Raw genomic sequence first — 16,324 nt, forward strand, 5'->3', positions numbered from 1 at the left:
CAAGTTGCAAGTATCTCTGTAGCTTAGCAACAGCTGCAGCCACACCCTTGCACAGCAACAAATGGAGGAAGACAAGTAATAAAAGTTACCTGAACCTACTCCTGAATTTTGCCGGTTAATCAAGATTTCCGGTTATTTAGGAGCCGGTAAATCGAAAGTTTCCTGTAGCTGGGGTCCAAGGACCGATCCCTGCGGTACCCCACTAGTCACTGCCTGCCACTCGGAAAAACGGCCGTTTATTCCAACTCTTTGCTTTCTGTCTGCCAACCAGTTCTCTATCCAAGGCAATACCTTGCCCCCAATCCCATGTGCCTTAACTTCACACGCTAATCTCTTATGCTGGACCTTATCAAAAGCCTTTTGAAAGTCCAAATACACCACATCCACTGGTTCTCCCTTATCTATTTTACCAGTTACATCCTCAAAAAATTCCAGTAGATTAGTCAAGCACGATTTACCTTTTGTAAATCCATGTTGACTTTGTCCGATCCTGTCACTGTTTTCCAAGTGCTCTGCTATTACATCTTTTATAATGGACTCTAGCATTTTCCCCACTACCGATGTCAGGCTTACCGGTCTCTAATTCCCCGTTTTCTCTCTACCACCTTTTTTGAACAGTGGTGTAACATTAGCTACCCCCAGTCCATGGGTACTGTTCCAGACTCTATCGAATTTTGGAAGATGACCAGCAATGCATCTACTATTTCTAGGGCCACTTCCTTTAGTACCCTAGGATGTAGATTATCAGGTCCTGGGGATTTATCGGCCTTCAATCCTGTCAATTTCTCTAACACCATTTCCCTACAAATACTGATTTCTATCAGTTCCTCCCTTTCATTAGACCCTCTGTTCCCCGACATCTCTGGGAGGTTATTTGTGTCCTCCTTTGTGAAGACAGAACCAAAGTATGTATTTAATTGGTCAGCCATTTCTTTGTTCCCCATTATAAATTCCCCTGATTCTGACTGCAAGGGTGCTATGCTTGACTTCACCAATCTTTTTCTCTTCATATATCTATAAAAGCTTTTACAGTCAGTTTTTATGTTTCCTTCAAGCTTACTCTCATACTCTATTTTCCCCCTCTTAAATAATCCCTTTGTCCTCTTTTGTTGAATCCTAAACTGCTCCCAATCCTCAGGTTTACTGCTTTTTCTGGCCAATTTATATGTCCTCTCCTTGGATCTTATGCTATCCCTAATTTCCCTTGTTAGCCACGGTTGAGTCACCTTTTTGTTTTATTTTTATGCCAAACTGGGATGAACAAATTCTGTAGTTCATCCATGTGATCTTTGAATGTTTGCCATTGCCTATCCACCGTCAACCCTTTGAGTGACATACCTCAATCAATCCGACCCAACTCACGCCTCATACCATCGTAGTTTCCTTTATTTAAATTCAGGACCCTAGTCTCTGAGTCAACTGCTTCACTCTCCATCTTAATGAAGAATTCTATCATATTATGATCGCTCCGACCCAAGGGGCCTCGCACAACAAGATTGCTAATTAAACCTTTCTCATTACATAATACCCAGTCTAAGATGGCCTGATCTCTAGTTGGTTCCTTGACATATTGGTCCAGGAAACCATCCCGTATACACTCCAGGAATTCCTCCTCCACAGTATTGTTACTAATTTGGTTAGCCCAATCTATATGTAGATTAAAGTCACCCATGATGACTGCTGTGCCCTTATTGCACGCTTCTCTAATTTCCCTTTTAATGCCATCCCCAACCTCCGCATTACTGTTTGGAGGTCTATATACCACTCCCACTAACGTTTTCTGCCCCTATCACTATAGTTCTCTCACTCTTTTTCCTCCCGTCCTGTGCAGCAGAACCACCCCTGGTGCCAGGAAGTTGGCTGCTGCTGCCTTCCCCTGGTAAGCCACCCCCCCCAATCAGTATCCAAAGTGGTATATCTGTTTGAGAGGGGGATGACCACAGGGGACTCCTGCACTACCTGCCTGTGCCTACTACTCTGCCTGTTGGTCACCCTTTCCCTTTCTGCCTGTGCAACCTTTGCCTGCGGTGTGACCAACTGCTTAAATGTGATATCCATGACGTCCTCAGTATCGCAAATGGTCCAGTATGTATCCGATCGCAGCTTCAGCGCCGCAATGCGGTCTGCCAGTAGCTGCAGCTGGATACACTTCCTGCACACATGGTTGTCAGGGACACAGGAAGTGTCCCTGAGTTCCCACATAACGTAGGAGGAGCATACCACGGGGCCGAGCTCTCCTGTCATGACTTACCCTTTAATTAATTCAAAACAAATTAAATCAAATCAATCCCACCAATTACACTACAGTTAAATGATATATTTAAGGGCCCTGGTTTACAATCAATCCCCGCTACACCACAGAGAGCTTAGAAACTATAAACCACAGAGTTTAAGTTTAAAAAAGAGAGAAATATTCACCAACGCAAGGCCATATATTTGGGCAGCATGGTTGGGCTCCAGGCCGGGCAAGAGGCTGGGATCTCTGGAGGCTTACATTTTTTCTTAATTGATTTATTGGCCTTGCCAGGGTCACGACCTGAGGAATTTTGGGCCCAGTGTCTGTGGGGTTTGTGATGTCTGTCTAAGGATACACTCATTATAACCAGGTATTCTCAGTGAGTGTCTGTGGGGTTTGTGATGATGTCTGTCTAATGGTACCCTCATTATAACCAGGTATTCTCAGTGAGTGTCTGTGGGGTTTGTGATGATGTCTGTGTAAGGATACCCTCATTATAACCAGGTATTCTCAGTGAGTGTCTGTGGGGTTTGTGATGATGTCTGTGTAAGGATACCCTCATTATAACCAGGTATTCTCAGTGAGTGTCTGTGGGGTTTGTGATGTCTGTCTAAGGATACACTCATTATAACCAGGTATTCTCAGTGAGTGTCTGTGGGGTTTGTGATGATGTCTGTGTAAGGATACCCTCATTATAGCCGGGTATTCTCAGTAAAGTGTGACAGTGTAATATTGGGTCAATCCAAAATGTGTGTTTTGTGAAGATGTCACCAAGACTGGTTTTCACAAGCATGTATTGAGTCGAAACGACACAATAAAAACTCTACTGAGTACAAACACACAAAAATTACATGCTCAAAATCCTCCCAATTGTACAGAAGAGTGGATAACAGTGTGGGAGACTCAGAAATCTGTATTAATAGCAGAGCGATTGTGGAACAATTCCTCACTGCCATCTCAAAGTCTAGACGCAAATTATTTCCAATTGAAAATCTATTGGAATTGAACATTTCTGTGACTGTTGTATTGCTAAAATCTCCAAATAATCATCTAAACCCTCTGCAGTGCTGCAAAATACCACCATGAGTCTCTTTGGAATAACAAGCTTGCATTATTTGCAGCCTGCATTTCCTGCCTCGCCCTTGGAATGCGTTGGTGCGGGTGAACAATGCCACCCTCAGACCTGAAAAAATATTCACTCGTGAATTTATTTACTTCAGTCTAAAGCCTGCGATGACAAACTGTCTGAATAGGAACCATCCCAGCTCAGACATTCCTCAGTGTCCCTCACAGTAAATGATAGCTCTGCTTCTGTGTGCCAGTGACAGAGATGGAGAGGGGGGCTTCCAGTCTTCCATAACAAAAGGATAAATGGTAATCTTCTCACTTCATGCACCTGGGAATGAAGCTGTCACTTGCAGTGCTAATATTAGCAACTGGCATTATTAAACTGAGGTGACATTTTAAAGCTCATCTGTTGTTCATTTCAAGATCTGAAAATCGCAGGGTCTTAGCTCTTGGGGCAATTTTTGCGCATCAACTATTATTGAAATGTGCCAACTGGTTTATATGTCAATAAATGTACTGTAGTAAATAACCGGGGCACAGGTTTGATGAAAACCCCACAGTCACAAATAAATGGAATATGCAGCAGTCTAAGCGTGATTTCCAATAGATCAATCCAAGATGGAAGAATCCCCTTGAGCCAGCTATCAGATGGGAAGATGTTAGCTGCTACAAGTGGGCCAGGCAGCTTCCAGGGGGCCTGCTATTGTTACTGCTCTGGCACATTGAGAACGTCAGGAGAGGCTTAATTATCAACTGTGGTAACAGGAAAACACGATTCAATCCTATACTTAATGTCAACCTTGGCTCAGTTGGTAGCAACAACAACTTGTATTTATATAACGCCTTTAACGTAGTAAAATGTCCCATGGCGCTGCACAGGAATATTATAAGACAAAAGATTTGACACCGAGTCACATAAGGAGAAATTAGGGCAGATGACCAAAAGCTTGGTCAAAGAGGTAGGTTTTAAGAAGCATCTTAAAGGAGGAAAGAGAGGTAGCGAGGCAGAGAAGTTTAGGCAGGGAATTCCAAAGCTTAGGGCCAAGGCAATAGATGGCACGGCCACCAATGGTTGAGCGATTATAATCAGGGATGCTCAAGAGGCCAGAATTAGAGGAGCGCAGATATCTCGGGTGGCGGGGGGGGGGGGTGGTTGTGGGGCTGAAGGAGATTACAGAGATAGGGAGGGGCGAGGCCATGGAGGGATTTGAAAACAAGGATAAGAATTTTGAAATCGAGGCGCTGCTTAACCGGGAGCCAATGTAGGTCAACGAGCACAGGGGTGATGGGCGAACGGGACTTGGTGCGAGTTAGGACACGGGCAGCCGAGTTTGGGATGACCTCAAGTTTACATAGGGTGGAATGTGGGAGGCCAGCCAGGAGTGCGTTGGAATAGTCAAATCTAGAGGTAACAAAGGCATTGATGAAGGTTTCAGCAGCGGATGAGCTGAGGCAAGGGCAGAGACGGGAGATGTTACGGAGGTGGAAATAGGCAGTCTTTGTTATGCTGCGGATATATGGTCGGAAACTCATTTCAGGATCAAATATGACACCAAGGTTGTGAACAGTGTGATTCAGCCTCAGACAGATGTTAGGGAGAGGGATGGAGTCAGTGGCTAGGGAACGGAGTTTGTGGTGGGGACCGAAAACAATGGCTTCGGTCTTCCCAATAGTTAATTGGAGAAAATTTCTGCTCATCCAGCGTTGGATGTCGGACAAGCAGTCTGACAATTTAGAGACCAGGGAGGGGTCGAGAGAAGAGATGGTGAGGTAGAGCTGGGTGTCGTCAGCATACATGTGGAAACTCATGCTGTGTTTTCGGATGATGTCGCCAAAGGGCAGCATGTAGTTGAGAAATAGGAGGGAGCCAAGGATAGATCCTTGGGGGACACCAGAGGTAACGATGCAGGAGCAGGAAGAGAAGCCATTGCAGGTGATTCTCGGGCTACGGTTAGATCGATAAGAATGGAACCAGGCGAGTGCAGCCCCGCCCAGCTGGACGATGGAGGAGAGGCATTGGAGAAGGATGGAATGCTCAACCGTGTCAAAGGCTGCAGACAAGTCAAGAAGAACGAGGAGGGATAGTTTACCTTTGTCACAGTCACAAAGGATATCACTTGTGACTTTGATGAGAGCCATTTCGGTACTGTAGCAAGGGCTTAAACTGGATTGGAGGATTTAAACATGTAGTTGCGGGAAAGATGGGCACGGATTTGGGAGGCGATAGCATGTTCAAGGGCTTTGGAGAGGAAAGGGAGGTTGGAGATGGGTCGGTAGTTTGCAAGGACGGAGGGGTCAAGCACTCTCGCCTCTGAGTCAGAAGGTCCGTGGGTTTGAGTGCCACTCCAGAGACTTGAGCGCACACTCCAATGGAGTACTGAGGGAGCACTGCACTGCCAGAGGAGCCCTCTTTCACATGAGACATTAAATTGAGGCCCCGTCTGCCCTCTCAGGTAGATATAAAAGATCCTATGGACTATTTCGAAGAGCAGGAGAGTTCTCCCCAGTGTCCTGGCCAATAGTTATCCCTCAACCAACATCACTAAAACAGATTATCTGGTCTTTATCACATTGCTGTTTGTGGGACCTTGCTGTGCACAAATTGGCTGCCGTGTTTCCTACATTACAACAGTGACTCATTGAATGGCGGAGCAGGCTCGAGGAGTCAAATGGCCTACTCCTGCTCCTATCTTCTATGTTTCTATGACTACACTTCAAAAGTACTTCATTGGCTGTAAAGCACTTTGGGACGTCCGGAGGTCGTGAAAGGCGCTATATTCATGTGTTTCAGGTCTGTTAGGAGATTTCAGTGCTCAGTCATCAGTGCCAGTGACAGGATCCATCGCAGATTTACATGGGCATCAAGTGCTGAACCTCTTGTAATTCACAAGTTAAAGGAGCATAATTAAGTCAGTTGGACTTAACCCACTGGTAAAGATCTAAAGGTGCTCCATTCAAACCAAACCTTTACAAACTTCAACTTGAGGCCCCGCTGCTGAATTCACTGCAGATGTCACTGATGTATCAGTCAGCCACACCTGCCCTGGTCTCCGTGGAAACGTGAACTTCTGCAGCAATTTGTATCTAAATGAAATAACGTGTCAGGTCCACTTTGGGCAGATTAGCAAATCCTCTCTGCCTTTCACTCGGCGTCTGCGATGCTGCAGGCATAACCTTGGCACGTATTAGCTCAAACCCATAGGAGAAAAAATGCAGAATTGGGTTTTTGAAATCCATACTTCATTAGAAAAATTACAGTGGATTCAGGATCGCGATTACAATAAAGGAGTACAACATTTGGTAAAGCATTGTATCTTCAGGGTGAACACACGTTTCATTCCTGTCAGTCCACCTGCACCACTCTAAGCGTCAGAGCACGTCTACTTTTCCCCTTTAAGGAAAACCTTGATGACAGCATAAAGTGCTGATGGGCGTAGTCAGAATTACATAGAATGGCCTGGAATTTGCAGTCAGCGGCGAAGTGACGGCGATCGCCGCTGACCTCAAAGAAAGCTGTCCACAAAGATCTTGCGATCTCTGTGGCGAAAACTTTAGCTTTCTCAAGGTTAATTTAATTGTAGCACTGTCAAAAGGCATTCTCCAGCACAGAGCAGCAGTGATGTCACCAAGCTGTCTAAGCAGCCAATCACATTGAAGAATTCTCACAGACAGCAAACCGAGAAATAAAAAGCACTGATTCAATTCACTTATTAAATTTTTTTACAGAGAGTGAAATAAGGATTGGGACATACACACAGGGTTAAAGTAGAAGCAGAAATATTAAAAATAAACTTTAAAATATATATATTTTATTATTTTAAAAATCTAGTAATTTTCTGTCATAACGGAGAAACTTGACATTCCACAAATATAACATTTGTTTTTCAGGTTCAAAATGGTTGTTGAGCAGTCAATATACCATTAAAACCCCAGTTACACCTATTCCAACAAGACTTAACTTTTAATGGGGTGTTTAACAGCGTAATCAGATCAGAAAAGGGGAAGTTTTCATCAGTTCAAGTGATTTCACTGATTGCCGGCTCTGGGGAGCTCCACAGCGCAGCCTGTGGCAGAGCAGGGAATGACTGACCGCAGCTTCAGGATTTCTGTGTTTATCTGCATATGGGCTAAATCCTGAAGTTACGGTCAGTTTCAGAGGGGTAATGAGGGCAAACACTGACAGTTTTGCCGTCATTACCACCACAAAATCCGAGCCATAGAATTTACAGCACAGAAGCAGGCTATTTGGCCCAACTGGTCTATGCCAATGCTTATGCTCCACGTGAGACTCCTCCACCCCTCTAACACTATCAGCATACCTTACTTATTGTTTTTCTCTCTCATGTACTTATCCAGCTTTGTCTGAAATGCATTTATGCTATTCACCTCAATAAGTCATATGGTAGCAAGTTCCACATTCTCACCACCCTCTGGCTAAAGAAGTTTCTCCTGAATTCCTTACTGGATTTATTAGTATGTCCTCGGAGGCAGCTCCTACTTATTATTAGGGGGCCTTCATTCTGCCTCCAGAGTAAGTCCAGAATGGAACTTTGAGCCAAATCCCATCACAGAAGATTGTTGTTCAATGTGTGATCAATGAAACACCCCAAATCTCAGTGCAAATCCGTCAGGGCTTTGCCAGTGTTCCAAGTTTATAATATACATCAGTGAGAACTTTAAATTATAATGAGGCCTGATCAGTAATGCCATTCCACATCCTGGCCAGTTCACCTACACTTCACTCTTGCTGGCTGAGCAAGCCAGTTCCAAGCCTAGATAACTAATATGGAAGGATGACCAGGTCAGCGAGCTGGTTGACAAGTGAAGACTTAGTTAAGAGAATGGCACAGAGAAAATATGGAAGGTGATTCTGGAAGAGTCTTGCTGGTGTCTATAACCTTTTTTGGAAACTGATAGATAAAGCCTATAATCACAGATGGCTTTACAGTGCCCGAGAGAGCATTGGTCACCCACCCAGTACTCCGACTGATGAAGTGAATTTACTTCTGCTGCTTGCACAATGTGGAATGCGTGAATGGATATCTAGGGGGAGAATTTCCCCACCCTTTTTGGTGTAATTTAAGTGCATACTCGGTGCAAGTAAGCTCTCGCGGTAGATAAAGGGGTGAAAGCCACTAACTCTGGTTTTCCACCCCCAGGATCAATCCACTGAATTCCTGGTGTCTTCCGTGTAACACAGTCAACCTTTGACCCCAGAGCCTTATTTGTTTCTTGTCCACTTTCCAATAACGGGTAAATTCCCTCAATGCACCACCCATCCTACACATCAACAATCTTTGCCCCAGTGTTTTCCCTCGGCAGTTACAAATGCCCTTTCTGTTACCTAATCTAGTGCTTCTCCTCGGTGAAACCTGAGGGCCAGTATCCCAGCTGCTCATTCTCTGCAAAAGGCTCAGGAGACTGAGGTGGCCCTCCTTGCGTGGCAGCTTGTCCCTGGCAATGGAGTTGCTGCTGGTTACTGGGTAGCTTGCTGTCACTTCCCACATTCCACTGGCGTGGTGCTCTGAGGGGGAAGGCCAGAGGCCTGGCACTGGATGCTGTCCTGCGAGACGGCTGTATCAGGCAGGCAGATTTCAGCTGTTTCCGTTCCACTGGGACCTGGGCCCTTGGCCGCACTGATCAGCGGAATGGCTGGTCTAATGTCAGGTCCCGAAAGCCCGGAGAGACAGCAGCATGCAGCCTGGTAGCCACGGTCTAGAGGCTGCTCTCCATTCCCTCCCGTCGCTACCAGAGCTGCATGCTGTGCTTCCACGGAAGTGGAGACACCGACTGGCCCTTGGTTGCTTCTCAGGTGGGGATCTGCCATAGATCCCAATGAAGCTCGCACTTGCTCCATTGGTTCTAGCAATGAAGACCTCACCCATTCCCCACTCCTCCGGAACCCTTGTCCTGTGACTCACCTGGTACCACATCCTCACTAACATTCTCCCAAATGAAAGTATCTGAGCTGATGTGTGGAGGTAAAGGAGCAAGTAACACACCGAGTGAGTTTGAGGGGGTTGGGACAGAGGCACACGCGGCAGGAGATCTTTGCATGAACGCATGGATGGGCTTGAGTTGACTGCTTCTCCCTCTACATCATCATCTTTCTCATCATCACCATAGTTGTGCCTCATTGTCTTCCTCCTCCAGTGCTGTGGTGGATCTGCAGCAAAGGAGGGTGGAAGCTAAGAACAAGTAAGCATTACATCTTTGGGATCAAGGAGACTAGAGAAGGAAGGAGATGCTGGTAGCTTGGTGGTGCTTCACAGTTGCCAGGGAGACAGTGGGGATGAGCAGTCACCAGCCTGGAACTGGCAATATGCCCCCAACCTCGTCACCACCCACAGCAAAAGCAGAGTCCCTCCCAATGAGCTCAATGTCCTTCTGCACATAGGGCATAAGGAGTTTAAGGTTGAGGATGCCTCTTGTGGGCACTGCGTGCCATATTCTCACAAGATTAAGTCAACTAGGGGATGCGTAGAAGTTGAGGGGTGTATGCTAAGCGGCTTGGGAGAGCTGAAGCGAGAGAGGTGGTGGTATCAACCTGGTAAGGTGGAGGAAGTTTTAACGTTGTGCATGCAAGTAATTGCTGTATGGGGAGATGGGTCGGCATAGTGCAAGATCTTGGATTAAAGCCCCCCTTAATCAGAGTGGAATGTGAAGGGTTAGTTGCAAAGCTGTTAATTTTAGAGGGTGTACAGTGTCCTGGTGCTCAGGGTGACCAAGGAAGAAAAGGGAGAATGGTCATTGTGCTATCTTGTCTGCCCTGGTGAGGTCAATGAATTTCTTGCAGCACTGGTCGGCAGTTCTGGGAGAGAGAGAGTTGGCATTCAATGCCAGTGCCCCCTCCTTCCACATGGTGCGAGTGACATTTCTAGCAGGTTTCCTGCCACAGAGACCCATGATGTCTCCCTGATGTCAGTTTGCTCAAGGAGACCTTACAGGTCAGACTCTGTCAAATTGTTGCATCTTGTCTGCCTGTGCACCGTGCCCTGGTCCCTTGTTTGGCTGCATCTGTCAGCCGCTCCTACAGTAGACATGCTAAAGTGGCACAAAAACATTCATGAGAAAATACGAAGCTAGTTGACAAGTGAGTGAGCCCAAGCACTGTCCTGTACTTATCTGTTGCTGCTATCTACGGCCAGAACTGGCTTTTTAAAAGCTGCTTTCTAAGTGCCATGGACCCCTGCAGATCACACCCATTTTATGCCAATCACTACTCCAACCGATATGCAAATAAGCTGACCCAGGAAACTCTCGAGTAAATACCTCTCCAGACCACAGCTGGGGCAACTCTTCTTCCATTGGTGTAAATGTGGGGCAACTCACCATGTGGAGGGTCTCCACCTAAAGCTTATTTATTCACCGAGATCCAGAGAAAATCACCGGTTATCACTAGAACCTTTCTTATCGTTAACACGTTTGTTTATGTCTGTTGGCTTCCTTTTATAATCTTGACTCACACCAAGTCCCGTTCACCCATCACCCCTCTGCTCGCTGACCTACATTGGCTCCCGGTTAAGCAACGCCTCAATTTTAAAATTCTCAACCTTATTTTCAAATCCCTCCATGGCTTTGCCCCTCCCTATCTCTGTAATCTCCTCCAGCCCCACAACCCTCCGAGGTATCTGCACTCCTCCAATTCTGACCTCTTGCGCATCCCCAATTTTAATCGCTCCACCATTGGCGACCGTTCTGTTGCCGAGGCCCTAAGCTCTGGAATTCCCTCCCTAAACCTCTCCGCCACTCTCTCCTCCTTTAAGACGCTCCTTAAAACCTACCTCTTTGATCAGGCTTTTGGTCATCTGCCCTAATATCTCCTTATGTGTCAAATTTTGTTTGATAATGTCCTGTGGGACATTTTACTACGTTAAAGGTGCTATATAAATACAAGTTGTTGTTGTTGCTGAGAGGTGTGCGAGTTAATCGCTATGAAATTCTGTCACAGAAGTTCTCGCATAGATGACCTACCCCTGATAAACTGGGCCTCAACTGATCTGTTGCTGTCAAGATATTAATCTGGACAGAGTACATTCATGGGATGTTCAGGAGTTGTGACAGCAGAAACTTTAACCTGTCTCTTCTTCAGGTGCTGACTGAGCTTCTGTGCATTTCTCGCAGTAACTGTTTCAATTTCAGAATTCCAGCCCTCTTGTGTTGCTCTTGCTCTAACTTCACGCTGTACCATTCCTAGCATTCCCAGCCCTACGACCCTCCGCGATCTCTGTGCTCCTCCAATTCTGGCCTCTTGAGCATCCCCGATTTCCTTTGCCCCACCATTGGCGGCCGTGCCTTCAGCTGTCTGGGCCCTAAGCTCTGGAATTCCCTCCCTAAACCTCTCCGCCTCTCTCTCCTCCTTTAAGACGCTGCTTAAAACCTACCTCTTTGACCAAGCTTTTTGGTCACCTGCCCTAATAGCTCCTTGTGCGGCTTGGTGTCGATTTTTGTTTGATAATCGCTCCCATGAGGCACCTTGGAGTGCTTTACTATGTAAAAAGCACTATAGAAATGCAAGTTATTGTTGCAGCAATCAGACAGCACACTGATCAAGTAAGTGACGCTGCTGATTCTGTGGAGAAACCAGAGTAAATAGCTTTAAAAAAAAAGCCATTTTCTATTTTTTGGTTTTGCATACAGCTATCTTCAGCCAGCTGGCCATAATAAAATTCTCATTATTCATTGCCCCTACTCCCTTCAGGAAGTAGGTACCCAGAATTTAAACTAGGCTGACGGACTATTCTGTTTTGCTCGAGTGCCAGACCATTTGTCCTATCTGCCCCAGCAACTTTGGCTTGCGGAAGGGGTCAACCTGAAAGTGACACGATGTCAAATGGTCTTTGACAAGGAAGAAAAAATGTAATGACCTATAGTCACTTCACAGAAAAAGAAAATCTGAGGAGAATTTGAAGAAGTGGTCAAAAAGCTACCTCACGCCAACATCACAAGAATATATTCAACTTCAGTAAAAGGTTCAGGAAGTTGGGACAGGAAATACAACACTGTAGCTCCTTTCATTTCCTCCCTGCGCCCCCACCCCCCCTCAACCCTGTTCTTCCCTGAAGCTTGATATTAAGCGCAGTCACATCAAATAAAAACAAGTCACGCTTTGTTAGAAACCCATTCAGTCATTACACACCCCTAGTGTTAAGAGCCCAGAGCCAATAATTTGGGGTTTCTGTGAAATGAATTCTTGCCGGAAATAACAGTTGGTTTGAATTAGAATTCTCTTATTACTTGTGGGAAGAAGAAATTCAAAGAAGCTTTCCGTGTTTTAAAATTTCGCCAAAGGCAGCCTCCACTGCAAGGCCCCAACATGGCTACTGGACAACTGCAGTATAATTTACACCAGCCAGTAAATTCTCCTGTAATTCAATGTAAAGAATTACCTAATAAGTCTAATAGTCCAATATCATAAATCTAATATATCCTGGGGCCTCATGTCATGCATTCAATAATACCCTTTGTTTTACCTCTCATGTCGCCATGCTCATCTTCTAAATGTAATTAAAATATAAACTTATGAATTTTAATCATAACTGTTTCACTCTCATGGTTTACAATATCATAGCATCTCCTCAGCTGGATTACTGCCTGCTAATTCACCATTATTATCTCACCTGATGCTGTATTAGTGCACTAATCTGATAAGACAAAATAATTACATATTTCAACATAGCACAATGGGAAAGAGCCTTTGGATTAATGGCAGTATTCCCGCCTCCGATTCAGAAAGTGCAGGGTTTGAAGCTCGCATCAGACAGTCCAGGCGAGTGCAGGCCGAAGCCCTGGATCTGAATTCTGGGTTGACATCAGGTGGAATACTTGCGGTGGGTGGGTGTGGGTGTCCCCCGTCCTCATCGTATGGGTTGTGGGAGCCCGTAAAACCCTCCCGCTGGATAGGACTAACCCCCAATCGACGGGTATATAGAGAGTTACAGCAATTGAAGGAGCATTTACGTCGCGACCAGTCAGGCTGTTAATCAGCCTGCAAATCGTTTCACTGCTTCACACCATTCTCTCCAAAGGGAAGGGTGAGGAGTGACGAAAACATCTCACGATGAAGCAAACTTTTAGCTTTAATTGAGGGAGTACATGAAAAATTTAGCAAAGGGTGGAGAATTTATTGAAATGCCACTCAGAACATGAAAGAACACGCAGCGGTGCCTGAGCATTCTCTTGTGTTGCGGCTTAAATATGCAGAACTCAAAGGCAAGGGATTTAATTTTCAATATTAAGATAATTTGTCATTAGACAAAGCATAGACATGACAGATCAATATGGCTTCAAGGAAAGCAGATTTATGGAGCTTGTAATTTTCTTATACAAAGCAGATGCTGAATGTAAGGATGCTGACTCATACTTATGCTCCTGTAGAAGACAGCAAACAGAATGCTAAATCGATGAAGTGTTGTACCGAAGAGAAATCGCCATCATCATTACAATGAATTGCCTGAAGTTTTATGACAGTAAGGAGGGTAGAGTTCAGGGATGTTACTTCATAATACTGACATAAATAGAGATTAGAGAGTAGGTTGTATTGAATGAACAATGATGATCAGTATGAGGCATGTTTTACTGTGCGTGTGACACTAGTCTCTGCTACAATGAATCTAGTATAAGGTCAAAGAGTTGGTGTTTGAAAAGATCTTTGATAAGGAATAAATGTAACAAAGGGCATGCCGTGCATGGGGCAGATGATAGTGAGATTGAGCGTCGGTGGCTTCTCAAACTGGGGGTGAAATTCTACAGCAACAACAACTTGCATTTATACAGCATCTCTAACCTAATGGGCCAGAAATTCCAGGCCAAAAGCGTGAGTACGGTCGGGTTACTCACGCATCTGGCCGTTGGAAATGCCGGCGTTCAGCAGGAACAGCGCATGCGGGGAACGCCGGCATTTCCAGACCCGAGGTCTATTCACAGCGCGTGCGACTGCACAGGCAGCGCTTGCGCAGTGAACTTTGTAGATTTCACTGATGGATTCAGTGAGGGTAAGTCCCTAGAACTTACACGTGAAAAAAGCAAGTGTAAAGTTGTTCATTGGCTGGGGAAGGAGATATATTTTATGGAGGAGCTTATGAAATGCAATATTTAGGTTTGGGAAAGGGAGGGAAGTTATTTTAAGTAAGTTTTAAACTTTAATTTTTTTTTTTTTAAACGGGTTTTCAGAACGGTAGGTAGAAGGAGCAATTGTGGCTGTGTGAATGGAATGTGAGAATGAGTTATGTATGTATGTCCACATATATTCCTTTACGTATATGTATGTATGTTTTATATTCCTTTACTAATGTGTATGAATGTATATTTTTAATTATGATTTTCCAATAAGTTACTTTCTCTGAAAGTCATAATTAAATAATACATTCATACACATAAGTAAAGGAATATATACATAACACGCAAAGGAATATATACAGACATACATACTTTCAGAAGCTCCACGATAAGAAATATCTTCCTCCGCAGCCTCTGGAGCAACTGTACCCATGCTTTTTTCATGTGTAAGTTGTAATGACTGGGCCTCACTGAAAGCATTAATGAAAGCGGCGAATTATACTGCGCACGCGCTGCCTGTGCAGTCGCACGCATTCTGCCCTGAACCCCTTCGTTCAGAGGACAGGAAATGCCGGTTTTCCCCACATGCACTGTGCATGCTGAAAACCGGCATTTCATCCGGCCAGATGCGTAAGTACCCCGACCGTACTAGCGCATTTGGAAGGGAATTACTGGGCCAACATTTTACAAGTCAATAAAATAAAAAATTTAACAATTGCACGACTTGCCCCCTCGCATCTGCGACTGAGGGTCCAAGGAGGTGCATTGCACAAGAGATCATCATCGTACGTATCCTCACACTGTTCCCTTTGGGGAACTGTATGAAGTGGTGGAAGGATTTATGGCCGTGATTAACGCTCATTCCGTGACCGTAACCATCTTTGAACCAGCCATTAGGGTGGTTAGTCCTATGGCGGGAGGGTTTTACGGGCTCCCACAACCCATCTGAGGGGGGGGGCCACCAACACCCACAGACGCAAGTATCCCGCTGGATGTCCACCCAGAATTTAAAGTTGGAGCTCCGACTCCACTTGCCGGGACTGTCTGGAGTGGGGTTCAAAATCCTACTCCTTCTGGCCCAGCGGCGGGGATGCTTACTGCTACGCAAAAGGCCCACTCCGCACAAAAGGTGACGCCCATACGTTTCCTGCGCCTTTTCCCTCCCCGTGACTGGAGCCCTATGCTGCCATTTCACGTTGCTAATTGGATTGGGCCTTTGTCATAGCGGTAGGATCCCCGCCGCTGGGCCAGATCAGGGTAGGGTTTCGAACCCCGCTCCAGACAGTCCCGGCAAGTGGAGTCGGAGCTCCGGCTCTAAATTCTGGGTTGACATCCAGTGGGATATTTGCGTCCGTCGGTGTGGGTGGCCCCCCTCGTTGTATAGCTTGTGGGAGCCCGTAAAACCCTCCCGCCATAGGACTAACCGCCCTAATGGCTGGTTCAAAGATGGTTACGGTCACGGAATGAGCATTAATCATGGCCATAAATCCTTCCACCACTTCATACAGTTCCCCAAAGGGAACAGTGTGAAGACACGTATGACGACGACATTGCTAAATAAATAAATGGAATTAAAAAAATTCTTTTAGGGCTTTTAAAAGTCTTTAAATTGCTTTAATTCTCTTTAAAACTACTTCAGATTACTTAAAATAATGTAAACATTTTAAAAAGTTTATAAAAGTTACCAAAATCTTCAAAAAACTTCCAAAAACCTATTTAAACTGCTGCTTTGCATGTAAAAATCCTTAGCAGCTTGACAGAAACATTGGGGGCGTGTCCAGTGAAACTGAGACCTCAAGGGGCGTGTCTCACTTACACTGCACGCTCCTGGCTTCGCACTGGCTGCACTCCTGGGCGGCGTGACGTCATACGCTGCCCGGGAATGTGCTTTCTATTTCTGCAAGTTCAGGTGTCCCAGAAGCTGATCGGCACGAGCGCGGGGTAAGTGCAAATACGGGGCTT

General features: G+C 45.4%; 1 protein-coding gene across 2 annotated transcripts in view; it reads right to left on the reverse strand.

The window, feature by feature from the left end:
- The window catches only part of erbb4b (erb-b2 receptor tyrosine kinase 4b), a 1,694,493-nt gene that overhangs the window by 1,085,119 nt on the left and 593,050 nt on the right, over positions 1-16,324 (reverse strand). The gene's annotated exons all lie outside the window — the stretch shown is intronic.

The sequence above is a fragment of the Somniosus microcephalus genome, chromosome 4 (genome assembly GCF_052327205.1).
Source record: "Somniosus microcephalus isolate GS21.2 chromosome 4, FLI_Smic_1.0, whole genome shotgun sequence".
Taxonomy (NCBI): Eukaryota; Metazoa; Chordata; class Chondrichthyes; order Squaliformes; family Somniosidae; genus Somniosus; species Somniosus microcephalus.